We start from the raw sequence: 11,809 nt of genomic DNA on the forward strand, positions 1-11,809 counted from the left end.
GGATGTATGAAGCCAAACAAGGACTCTGGCCTCAGGAAATCTGTGCCTCTTGTTTCCTCTGGATCCCTTGGGAAAATGTGCCTGTTGTGAAATCTTAATGATGTCCTGCCTTTAGGAATTGGTCCTGCTGCCTTTCTCTCACTCACATAATTACATCTGCTCTGTTGCAATCTGTAAATGAACAATGTTCAGGACAGGCCAAAACTTGTTTGCCGTATTGACACAAACAGTCTGATGGAAAGCCCTGGGATTATGCATGTAAATGAACTCAGCATGGTGTAGACCACTCTCTAACTGCTATAGCACTCAGTTTTAGGGAATATTCAGTGTTTCACAGATTCCCATGTGCCTAACTACTGAGGAGCATTCTCTGAGCTCACAGACATATTTCTCCATGTACATCTTGACTGGACAGAAGATGCTGCTATGAGGACTTTTAAACTATCTTAGACTTTTTTCTTATTTTAGAAACATATGTCTTACTATATATGCTATTATATAAGGGATTGCATGCTTTTTATCCACAATGGATGCAATATGTGGCAACACCATACTGCCAAGACATCTGGAAATAACCGTTTCTCTGTGAAATTCCTTTTCTTGTTGAACAACCAGGCAAGTCTTCATGAGGACTTGGGACATCTAAGAGGCGAAATGTAGTACCTGATCTGAAAAATAAGGAATAGTAAGAAGATTCAACAACATGGCTGTTAAGAGATCAATAATTTCTATGAAAAATTATAGTGATAATTTGTCATGAAAAAAAAAAGACAGTGGGAAATTGCCTTTTTCAACTCAAGTAAGAGGACATGGAGTTGAATTTGCACATTAGCACTGATAAACTTTGCCTTTGAATAACAGGTAAAAAAACACAAAAAATAATATGATAGAAATTATTTCAGAGCTGAATTGTTATCAGGATGCATAGGATATTCATTGTTCATGAAATCTCTTCCCTTAGATTTGTAATATAAAAGTAGAAGCAGAAATGGTAAATTAGGAACACCTAGTTTATCCTTTGAGAGCTGGGTGGTAAAGATAGTTAAGGTGTTGTTATGGAAATTTCCCCCCTCCCTACATCACAGAAAAAAAAAATAAAAAGGAACATGAGCACACAAAGAGCAAAACACGGAATAAGATCCTCCTATAATTCCCTTCTTTCCCCCAAGACAAAAGTGAAAACCACTTTAGAGGAAATTCTTATATTTATATAAAATAAGGATTTTAGGATTTTTTTTTTCCTGCTACCATCTAATTTCCAATAAATAAGAATTGCTTTCATGCTTTGTCAGAGTCAGACACGATTTTAGTAGAATTTACCCTGAGCTATATAAGCATTAGAAAGTGAAACATTTTTTCCCTAGATATGGGTCTGTTCATGGCTTGTATATTATAGTTCGCCTTATAACATCTCAGGGATTGAAGCCTAAGGCTCTATGTGTGAGTTGCCCAAAACTGAAGGACCCTTACACGCTTTGACAACCAACAACGTGCGTTAGCAAATGATGTGAATATTTCATTTGAAGTGCAAAGAATAAAGGATATTGCTTTAAGTCAGTGAGGAAAACGAAAGACTTAATACAGGTTGAGTACAAAAGATATGTCCAAACCTGATTGCTTTATGTAAGAATAATTAAAAGGAGGCACTCTAACAAAGGTACACTTTTTAATAAGTTCCTTCTTCAAGTGTTTTTCATTTATTTTCTCCATTTCTTCTCCTCCCTCAGCACACGCTGATCCACTGACTGCTGCCTTCATTAGCAGTTAAATTAATGTTGTCTGACTAGGACATTATTCCTGAGAAACAGACTTGGTAAACTGTGAACTCCTTTTGCACAGTAGTCACTTGGAAAAGTGCTCTTCCTGCTTTCACTTATCTGTACAGTGGGAAATATTCAGAAACCTTAGCTTTTGAAATATAAACTTAACAGAAGTTTTTGAGCACCTCCATTATTTGGCATGACTTTCACACAAGCTGAGTACCTTGCTGCTTGCTTACTTGCATTCTCTGCAGTTAGTGTCTCTGAAAATTGAGTGAGATTTTGATACATCCGACTATAATCCTATAGGTTTCATGAAGCAAAACCTGAAAAGTGGCATTTAAAAGGTAAGTTAGTTGTCCTTGTGTTGTGGTTTAAAACCAGCTAGACAGCTCATTCACTCACTCCCAGTGAGTGGTGCTGGGCTGGAAGCAGTTGAGGCCCGCGTTTCCCCGAGGAGGGACGGGGAGGAGAATCGAAATAATGCAACTCCCACGGGTTGAGACAAGAACAGTCCAGCAACCAACGTACAACACAAATCACCACCGCTACCACCACCGACAACAATGATAAGAGAAAATAACAAGGGAAGAGAATACAATACCACCCGCCAAAAAACGAGTCCGACCCAGAAGACCCCAGAAGACGTCCTGCCGGGTAACACCCAGTTACCCCCCCTCCCCGGGCATGACGTGCTGTGGTATGGAATACCTCTTTGGCTAGTGTGTGTCAGGTGTCCTGTCTCTGCTTCCTCCTGGCTTCCCCTCCTCCCTGGCAGAGCATGAGGCTCACAAAGTCCTTGGTCAGGGTAAACATCACCTAGCAACAACTGAAAACATTGGTGTTATCAGCACTGTTCCCAGGCTGAAAGTCAAAAACAGCGCTGCACCAGCTACCAAGAAGGAGAAAAATTGACTGCTACTGCTGAACCCAGGACACCTTGCAATGAAAAATCATGGCAGACAGGTGAAGTTCCCAACGAATGGAAAAAGGGAAATATAGCCCCCATTTTCAAGAAGGGGAAAACGGATGACCCGGGGAATTACAGACCAGTCAGTCTCACCTCTGTGCCTGGCAAAATCTTGGAGCACATTCTCCTGGAAGGCATGCTAAGGCACATGAAAATCAACAAGGTGCTTGGTGACAGCCAGCATGGCTTCACTAAGGGGAAAACCTGCCTGACCAATTTGGTGGCCTTCTCTGATGGGGCTACAGAACTGATGGACAGGGGTAGAGCAGCTGATGTCATCTACCTGGACTTGTGTAAAGCATTCGACACTGTCCCACACGACATCCTTGTCTCTAAATTGGAGCGACAACAATTTGATGGATGGACCACGCGGTGGATAAAGAACTGGCTGGATGGCTGCACACAAAGAGTTGTGGTCAATGGCTCAACATTTTCCAGCTGGAGGCCAGTAACAAGTGGTGTCCTTCATGGGTCAGTCTTGGGACTGGTCTTGTTCAACATCTTTGTTGATGACATGGACAGTGGGATTGAGTGCGCCCTCAGCAAGTTTGCCGATGACACCAAGCTGTGTGGTTCGGTTGATATGATGGAGGGAAGGAATGCCATCCAGAGGGACCTTGACATGCTTGTGAGGTGAGCTGATGCCAACCTCATGAGGTTTAACCATGCCAAGTGCAAGGTCCTACACCTGGGTCAGAGCAATCCCAGACACAGCTACAGGTTGGGCAGAGAAGAGATTCAGGTCAGCCCTGTGGAGAAGGACTTGGGGGTGTTGGTTGATGAGAAAATGAACATGAGCTGGCTTCAGTGTGCGCTTGCAGCCCAGAAAGCCAACCATATCCTGGGCTGCATCAAAAGGAGCTTGACCAGCAGGTCGAAGTAGGTGATCCTACCCCTCTACTCTGCTCTCATGAGACCTCACCTGGAGTATTGTGTGCAGTTCTGGCGTTCTCAATATAAAAAGGACATGGAACTGTTGGAACAAGTCCAGAGAAGGGCCACGAGGATGATGGGGGGACTGGAGCACCTCCCGTATGAAGATAGGCTGAGGAAGTTGGGGCTGTTCAGCCTGGAGAAGAAAAAGCTGCGTGGAGACCTCATAGCAGCCTTCTGGTATCTGAAGGGGGCCTATAGGGATGCTGGGGATGGACTATTCGTTAGGGACTGTAGTGATAGGACAAGGGGTAATGGGTTAAAACTCAAACAGGGAAGTTTAGATTGGATATAAAGAAGAAATTTTTTACTGTGAGGGTGGTGAGGCACTGGAATGGGTTGCCCAAGGAAGCTGTGAATGCTCCATCCCTGGTGGTGTTCAAGGCCAGGTTGGACAAGGCCTTGGGTGAGATGGTTTAGTGTGAGGTGTCCCTGCCCACAGCAGGGGGGGTGGAACTAGGTGATCTTAAGGTCCTTTCCAACCCTAACTATTCTATGATTCTATGATTCTATGAAACGTATGATGTACTAATTTCTCAGAGAAAAAGCAGGGGCTCTCATGTATGATTTTGTAAAATACACAAAATTCGAGGAATGAGGTGTATCAGTCATCTAAATGGACCAACATGTAGAAGATGAACAAGGCGCCACTCTGAGATTACAGAATAATCAGGTTCAGTTCATATACCATGAACTATGAAACGGTGTTAGTGGTCAGTGTTATCTGACAATTATTTTCATACAATGATGCTTTCTATAAGGAAAACAGCGACACAGGGGAAAATATATATTACACTTATTTTAAGTGATCCTATGATTCTGTTTTAAATCAACTCTTTAATCACTCCTGCTGGAATTAACTCCATTCTGCTAGTGTACAAGAGCTACAAGTAACTGGAGCTAGGGAAGAGTTTCTGATTTTGAAGTGGAATGGCAGAGGTCCCTATGTACTGATAACAAAGACACAGTTCTTCATTGCCCTATGCAACAAAGGTCCAATTTGTCTTAAGGCTTTTTTTCTTTCATGAGAAGCACAATACATGAGATTCTTCCTGAGAAACAAATAATCATCAAAGATTATACTCTTTAAAAAAGGAGCTGTGAAACTCCCATAAGCACAACTAGTCTCCGAGGCCCAGGCAACTCAAGAAAGGGAGAGATTTCAGGACGGAAGACCCTTCTCAGGCAGCAGAAGATCTGTTTGTGTTTAGCTATCATGACCCAGGATATGGAAAACTATACGTAGCAAAAGTATGCCAGGATTATAAATTACTCTGAACAGTCATTTTGAGGTATCATTTCAACCCCCTTTTTACTGGATCAGGTTTTTAAAATACATTTAGTAATATAAAGATACAGATAAATGCCAAGGATGACATTCAGAAGCAGCCAGGTGCCAAACTACTACTGAATATGGTAGGCATTATATATCAGTGTGCTTTTTAAGGCTTCTAAGAACTACCAAAAGTCTGATTTTTCGGATTAGGCTGTGCACCAATGCACCATCTGAAGTCAACAACAGCCTGGATCTAGAACTGTACTCTCCTAGTTTAACCAGGTAGCAGTGGATGTAAAAAAGGTAGTAGTGAAAAGTAGTGTTCAAGCTTCAGTTATGCAGTTCCTGTGGTTTTTCATGACTCATAAAACTCTATCCTACTTTGTAGTGCAAGGAGAATCTAAATACCCAACAGCAAAATACATTGCCCACAGCTCATTCTGCATCATCTCCCTGAAAACAGCTTCTGACTCTCAGCATTTCACAGACCTAGTCCAGTGGTTTTGCATGTTTCCTGCCTTTGGACAATTTTGTGTATCTACTTTCTAGAAACCTTTTTTCTGTCTATATCCTTGACATCACTGTCTACTGTAGTTTCTAGTAGTGCTAATTCCTGTGGCCATGTGTTGCAGTGAAAAGTCTTGGGTTTTTTGTTTGTTTGGGTTTTTTTTCATGATTTTGCATATGTGGCTTAGATATGATTACTTTGTTTTAGTTTTAAGAATGATGGTTTGGAACCAACCTCTAGAGAAGAAAATCCTCGACACATTTAGGTTTGGTTCTGTATCTAAAATTAAGAGCTTTTCTTCTGCCTAAATCTGGCTGGGTTTTGACTAAACCTAGTGGTTTTCACTAGATATAAAATATAGTTATTGATATACTTAAATTTTCTCTTTGCCTCCCCTCCCCCCCCGAAGTGTTACAGAAATGAAAAAGTTGTGATTTTTTTTATTATTCAGGAGTATTTTGCCAGGTGAGTAGGAAAATCTTTTAGGCACTAACTTTTTTTTTTCTTAGATCGCATCATAAGTCACCGTAATTATCAACAGCAAAAAAGTCTCTTTCTTTAAAAAGACATTTTGATATTTATCAGTTCATGTTTTGTAGTATTATCTCCCATGCTACACTGTAATTTAAAGGTCAATGATGAAGTAATTTGAGATTTAGTAATACTAATGTTTTGATACTTCAATTTGACAAAAATGAGTCAGAGTTTGCAGTTGTTGAAAACTATGAGAAAAAGAATTTGGTTCTTGGTCTATTTCCATGTTCAGAACAGGGTTTTGGTTGTTTGATTTTTGTTTGCTTTCTTGTTGGATTTTGAGTGGCAAAGGAATTTCAGAGCATTTTGAAAATTCAGAAAATATATTGGTAATATTTTTTTTGAAACTATTTTGTGAGTTCATGAGTTGCTGAAACAAACGAATATTCTACACTCCTATTTCCTTTTAGATTACAATAGAGGTGTTTTTAAGGAAAAATCATACTCTTGGGAAAAAAAATAACCACTAAAGACTGGAAATACGGGATATGTCAATCATCTCATTACATCCCCAGTGATGATAATACAAGACACATACCTAAATTCCAGGGTTTGTATTAATCTTAAGCTTTGCTCCCCTATAACTAGTCCCTAACTATAAAAAATGTACAACTATTCCATAGGAAAACATAGGCAAAGAAAAGATGGCACAGATTAGGGTGCTAAATGGGAAAAGAGAAGGACTAGTAAGGGAGATATTTGGACCAACTTCTGTTGCAGAATGCCAGATGGATAGGAGGATTACTATTAAATTCTTGTCACCATTGCATTATCGCATTGTACCACAATGTCTTTGGCAAAAGTTATGGGGTTTTATTCATAGCTAAAAAATAGTGTTAATTTAGTGCACGGGAAGCTCATCTTCTCTGACAGTCATCAAAGGGAAGGCAAGATAAATAGAAGCTTTTAGGTTTATACACATGCTACATTTATCTACATTTAATGCTATCAAACAGTTCATCCATAAGTTGGAAGTAAATAGGAAAAAATATTGCTTTTAGAGTTGTGGGTTACAGAAATTCTATTTTATTTTATAGTAGGAAAAAAAAAATCCCTGAATTCTGAAGACCTAACAAAGCACAGGTCTTATTTCCAGTTAGTCTTACTTATATTAATAGATCTTCAAGAGCTGAATCTTATCAGAATAGTATAAAGATGACTTCATTGTGGTGTGTGGTGTATAAGTAGCTTCAGAAGGAGAAAATGAATGTTCTAAAGAAATCTTTAACCAATTTAAAAAAAGCCTGAGAGGAATCAATTGCTGGAAACTGAAGCCAGATAAAGTTAGACTAAATGTAATTTTTTTAACTATCACTATGATTGAATGTTGAAATATGCTCCTGGGACAGACAGATTCTCCATTTCCGCAGACTTTCAGCACAAGGTAAAAAATCTTTTGAGAAACTCTGTTTTAGCTGAGTGTAAGTTATTTCTGAGGCAATTACTAGGTGTTTGTTTTAGTAACTGGATAGATTTTAATGGCAGGGATGGTCAAGCCATGTAAGGTTCCCTTCTGGCCTCAAACACTGTGAGTCTTGGAAGAAAAAGTACATTGAGCTGTGCAAATGAAAACTTTTATGCAGGTTACTACACAACAGGTTTACAACTGTCTTTTGGTTGTGTCTAACACTAATAACAGGAGATGCTGCTGCCACATATTGATCTCAATGAACTATTTATATTGGTACAGAAACTGTTTTTATATTCTGTATAATGAAAACAAACTGATGCTTTTTAGTTGTTGTTGTTTGGTTTTCTTTGTTTTGTTTTATTTCCAAGTTATTCTCTGTTTTGTGTTTCACTTAGAGAATTTTCCCTTGCCATCCCTGATGCTCTGAATTGTGCTCACATCACCCATGATGCTGCCAATATGTTCTCTACCCTACCCAGCCACCACTGACTCCATGGCAAGACTTTCATGGGCTGCCTTCACTGTTTCCTTTAATTGCATGCTTTCCAAAGATGTCTTCACAAAAGATCTAAATGTTTCATTATGCACAGGGCAAACCCCAGAGCCCCACCTCACCTTTCCCGGTGTCTCAGCTATTTGTGGAATTACCCCAGCTAAGGATGAATAGTGCTGAAATTGGCAAGTTTGCCCCAGTTTCTGTACTGTGCCATCCTGCTTCTTTTCTGTTCACTTGCCATTGCTTCTTTTTAGGCTGTTCCTATTTTCTACGCTTTTTGCTGACTGGGGGAATGAATTTCATGTAACCAATAGCAGTCTTCTTTTTTTTTTCCATCAACTAAACATGGGGAAATAAATCTATGAGTTTGAATTTCATTCTCTTATTTCTATTACTTGGGTTGAAATCACTAAAATAAGTGTGAAGGATTACTAGAATACCATTATTAAGAGAAAGACTTTTTTTTTCTTTGCATTGCTCATCTATTGCTTTAGATAAATGCTACATTTCTTACTGCAGACTTTCTGAAGTGCCATGCCCTGGGATAAGAGCAAGCAGCCTTTAGGCTCTACAGATCTTTTAGCAACCATCTGATATCATTCTGCACTGTTCTGAGAGGCTCATTACACAAAAACCACATTGAATTTGATAGACCAGGTAAGGTAGAGAGCAAAACTTTAATTATTTCCACATGAGCTGGTAAAGGAGAAAGAAAAGATAACATAATTTACCAAAACTCTAATGTTTAATTATGCTAGTAGGAACAGCCATGCTATCCTGTTGTGCCATGAAATGAGAATGCTGTATGCTGGACAACATTCTTCACATGTGCCAGCTCAGCTTTTTAGCTTATTTATGCTAGTCTGCACCCAGAATCCCCTCGGTGGCTTTATTGATGCTCCCTGACTAAAGAATAAGAGCTGAATGTAATCCACTTCTGCATCTAGAAAGTAACTTTCAAGCGTGTTTTAAAAGTACAGATCTTTTCCTCTTGAAAAGCATTATGGGTGTAATTACTCTTGCCTAACTTCTGTCATTTACAAACATTGACCAACATAAAATTGTTGCTAACAATCATCTATTCGCAGATTGACCTGCAGACACAGCACTCTGCTAACAATTGTACCACCCATTCAGTTTCCCCTAAGGTTGGCTTTTACATCAGCTCATTTTCTCTATTACCCGTGATAACTCTCCTGCAACAGAACACATTAGCATATTCAAAGCATCTCCGTTTATTGTTTTGTAAAATGACCTTAACAAAACCTCCAATCCTAAATAGGAATCAACAGCTGAAAGAGCATACTGAACAACTAAGGATCATTGCAACTGATACTACAAATACTTTAATTTACTGTTTAGAGCTACTTTGTTGCTTTCAGATACTTGGCTTCTAACAGGACAATAGGTCTGATTCTCTTCTGTTGATTGTTTTGCATTGGTAAACCATAAATGAATACATTTCCCCATTTACTGATTGTGAGTGAGGAGAAAGCACAGGTTCTGTATATTTAAAACAGGAGAATTCTTTTCATTGGTAAAGCTAAAATGAGTCTCCTTGTTGACATGATTTATAGCAGTGAAGGCAGGCCTGATAACCACCCAGGCTCAGTCTATAGCTCCTAGAATGAATAGATTATTATCTTCTTTTATTAAATTCATGCATGGCTTGCTGTTGAAGCTGTATATTAAAAGGAAAACAAATACTGTACAGCTATATCCTGCTATCAATTCAATGTACAGACTTCCTACCATGCCTGATCAATAGGGAATGCGGTGTGAAATCAATGTCCAGCTCTGGCCCATAGCAGTCAGTTCTCCTGAGAACAGTATATCCATGTTAATGTCACATTCAAATAAGAACAAATTCCTATTACTCTGGGAATCAGTGACCCTTTACTGTTGATTTAATGGTGGAGTGGCTATGGAGGGTGAGGCCCTGACACTTTGAGTAGAGTTTAAAAGGCTGTTATTCTCTTTATTGTTAGGTATGACAACTTCAGGTTTGCAATTTGACGGAGAGCTGAAAACAACTGCATCACAGATCTGTTCCTCTATGAAGTCAAACAAAAGAAATAGGCTTTCTACCCTGTTGGTAATTTTCCAGTATCTGCTTTACTTGCTGACTGTAACAGGTTTTTCCTTTTTTAGATTCATACATCTAATAACACTTTTGCTAACACCATTTTTTATTAGGGGTTGAAGGGACTTGCAACACTTACATATCAGTATCTGCTTCATTTCTGACCACAGACATTCAGCCTGAATAGAAACCATGTATGGCACCAGATGCAAACATTCAGCCCTCCATCCATTTTGACAGGTTGCATCATAGACAGATACATCATTACATCATTCTTTAGGCTGTTAATTTCCTGCCTGGGAGGACTGGAGCAGATAGGAGTGCAGAGGAATGACTAACAGTCAGCTGGAATATCTTCTGCACATCTTCTGATTCAAGTGACACCCTAGGCAGACTTGTACAGATGTCATCCTTGGGACTGCAACAGTACAGGTCATGGGAATACTGGAAAGACTGACATGTCAGCAGTGAAAACATGTCTTTCCAGGCCTTTGGCTATAAGATGGAACAGATTTCTTAGGTTCCTAAAATTAGTTAATTAGATATAAATGTGAGGCTTTTGCGTTATTCCCTCGCACTCCTGTGTTCAAAGCACTATTATGTGAGTTGAGTTAATTATGGTCCTGTAGATTTTAAATGCTCTACATTAAGATATATTTAAACAGTAGTAATCATGGGACTGTGTTCAGTGACTTGGAAATATGAAAACTTCATGGGGGAAAAGAAGGAAGAGACAATGTTAAACTACTGCTTTGAGGGTGTTGAAAATAACAATCAGCTTTCAAGCAAAAGCTTGAAACTCTGGTGGTATTATTCAATATTCCATGTAACACAGGAGACAGCAGTGAAGTTTTAATTACCATAATTTTAAAATATAGCCAATATTCAATATATTGTGCTTTCTTCTTTAGCAGTGCATGCTTAAAGAACTTTCTCAGCAGCCTCTCCATTTGTTTCTTTCCCTGTTTTTTAACATGTAAATATGAAAGCTTAGGAAGATTGTGACCAAAGCTGGATGTAGTATGAGGTTGCTTTAGTGCATCTCTTCTTACCTCTGGATGCAGAAGCAGTAGGGATAAAAAGGGGGGTGAGAATGGTTCAGGCAAAAGAGAGTAGATGAAAAGCAGAAACACTGAATAGAAAGTAGGCTTTCAGTGGAGAACCCCCCAAATTCATTGAAAAGACAACAGTGAAATGGCCAGAGGAAAATACTATACATGTTTTCAATACACATACTTATGACTTCAGGTTTGAAAAGGCACACCATGTGATGTCCAGTGCCTTTGACATCCCCCATCCATACCACGTGCTGTAGTCTCCTGCTAATGAGACCCATTTTAGGATGCAGTGAGTAAAGCCATTCAAAGCCTCATGCTTGATTAGTCAGTTGCCTTTGACACTGCCGAACATGAAGTACTGCTGACCTGATAGTGCAGCTGTGTAAAATAACAGGCAGCTGCTCCTCCTCTTCCTCAAGGCCCATGACATGGGAATCCCCATAGGACTTGGCACTTATTTGATGTCAGCATCCAACAAGTAAAGGACACTGAGAGCAAAGAACAGTCTCTTGAGTCATCAGGACTGTTTTTTTGCTGTTGCCGATCTCCACCTTGTATTATTCCTTTCACAGGCTGATTGAGGAGCAGCTTGAAACTACATGTTTTCCTACTCCTACTCCAAACAGAAAGCTCTTCCAGAATCAAATTCTTCAAGTACCGCCTGAGGACATTTCTCTGCTCATTAGTCCTGTTCATTAGTCCTAGTGACAACATTTTCCTTTAGTTTAATTACCTCATCTTCCTCCTCTGACATTTACCTCACTAATACGTTTATAGAGA

The 11,809-nt window shown here is 39.4% G+C and overlaps 1 long non-coding RNA gene across 1 annotated transcript; it reads right to left on the minus strand.

The window, feature by feature from the left end:
* Positions 1–447: 447 nt before the first annotated feature.
* On the minus strand, positions 448–10,190 carry LOC134168456 (uncharacterized). Its single transcript, XR_009966560.1, has 3 exons — positions 10,111–10,190; positions 9,641–9,708; positions 448–668 (listed from the first exon to the last, which is right to left on the minus strand). It is a non-coding gene; the product is annotated as an uncharacterized LOC134168456 (long non-coding RNA).
* Between the last annotated feature and the right edge of the window lie 1,619 nt (positions 10,191–11,809).

The sequence above is a fragment of the Pezoporus occidentalis genome, unplaced genomic scaffold (genome assembly GCF_034315485.1).
Source record: "Pezoporus occidentalis ecotype Australia unplaced genomic scaffold, CSIRO_AGI_Poc_V1 ctg31, whole genome shotgun sequence".
NCBI lineage: Eukaryota > Metazoa > Chordata > Aves > Psittaciformes > Psittacidae > Pezoporus > Pezoporus occidentalis.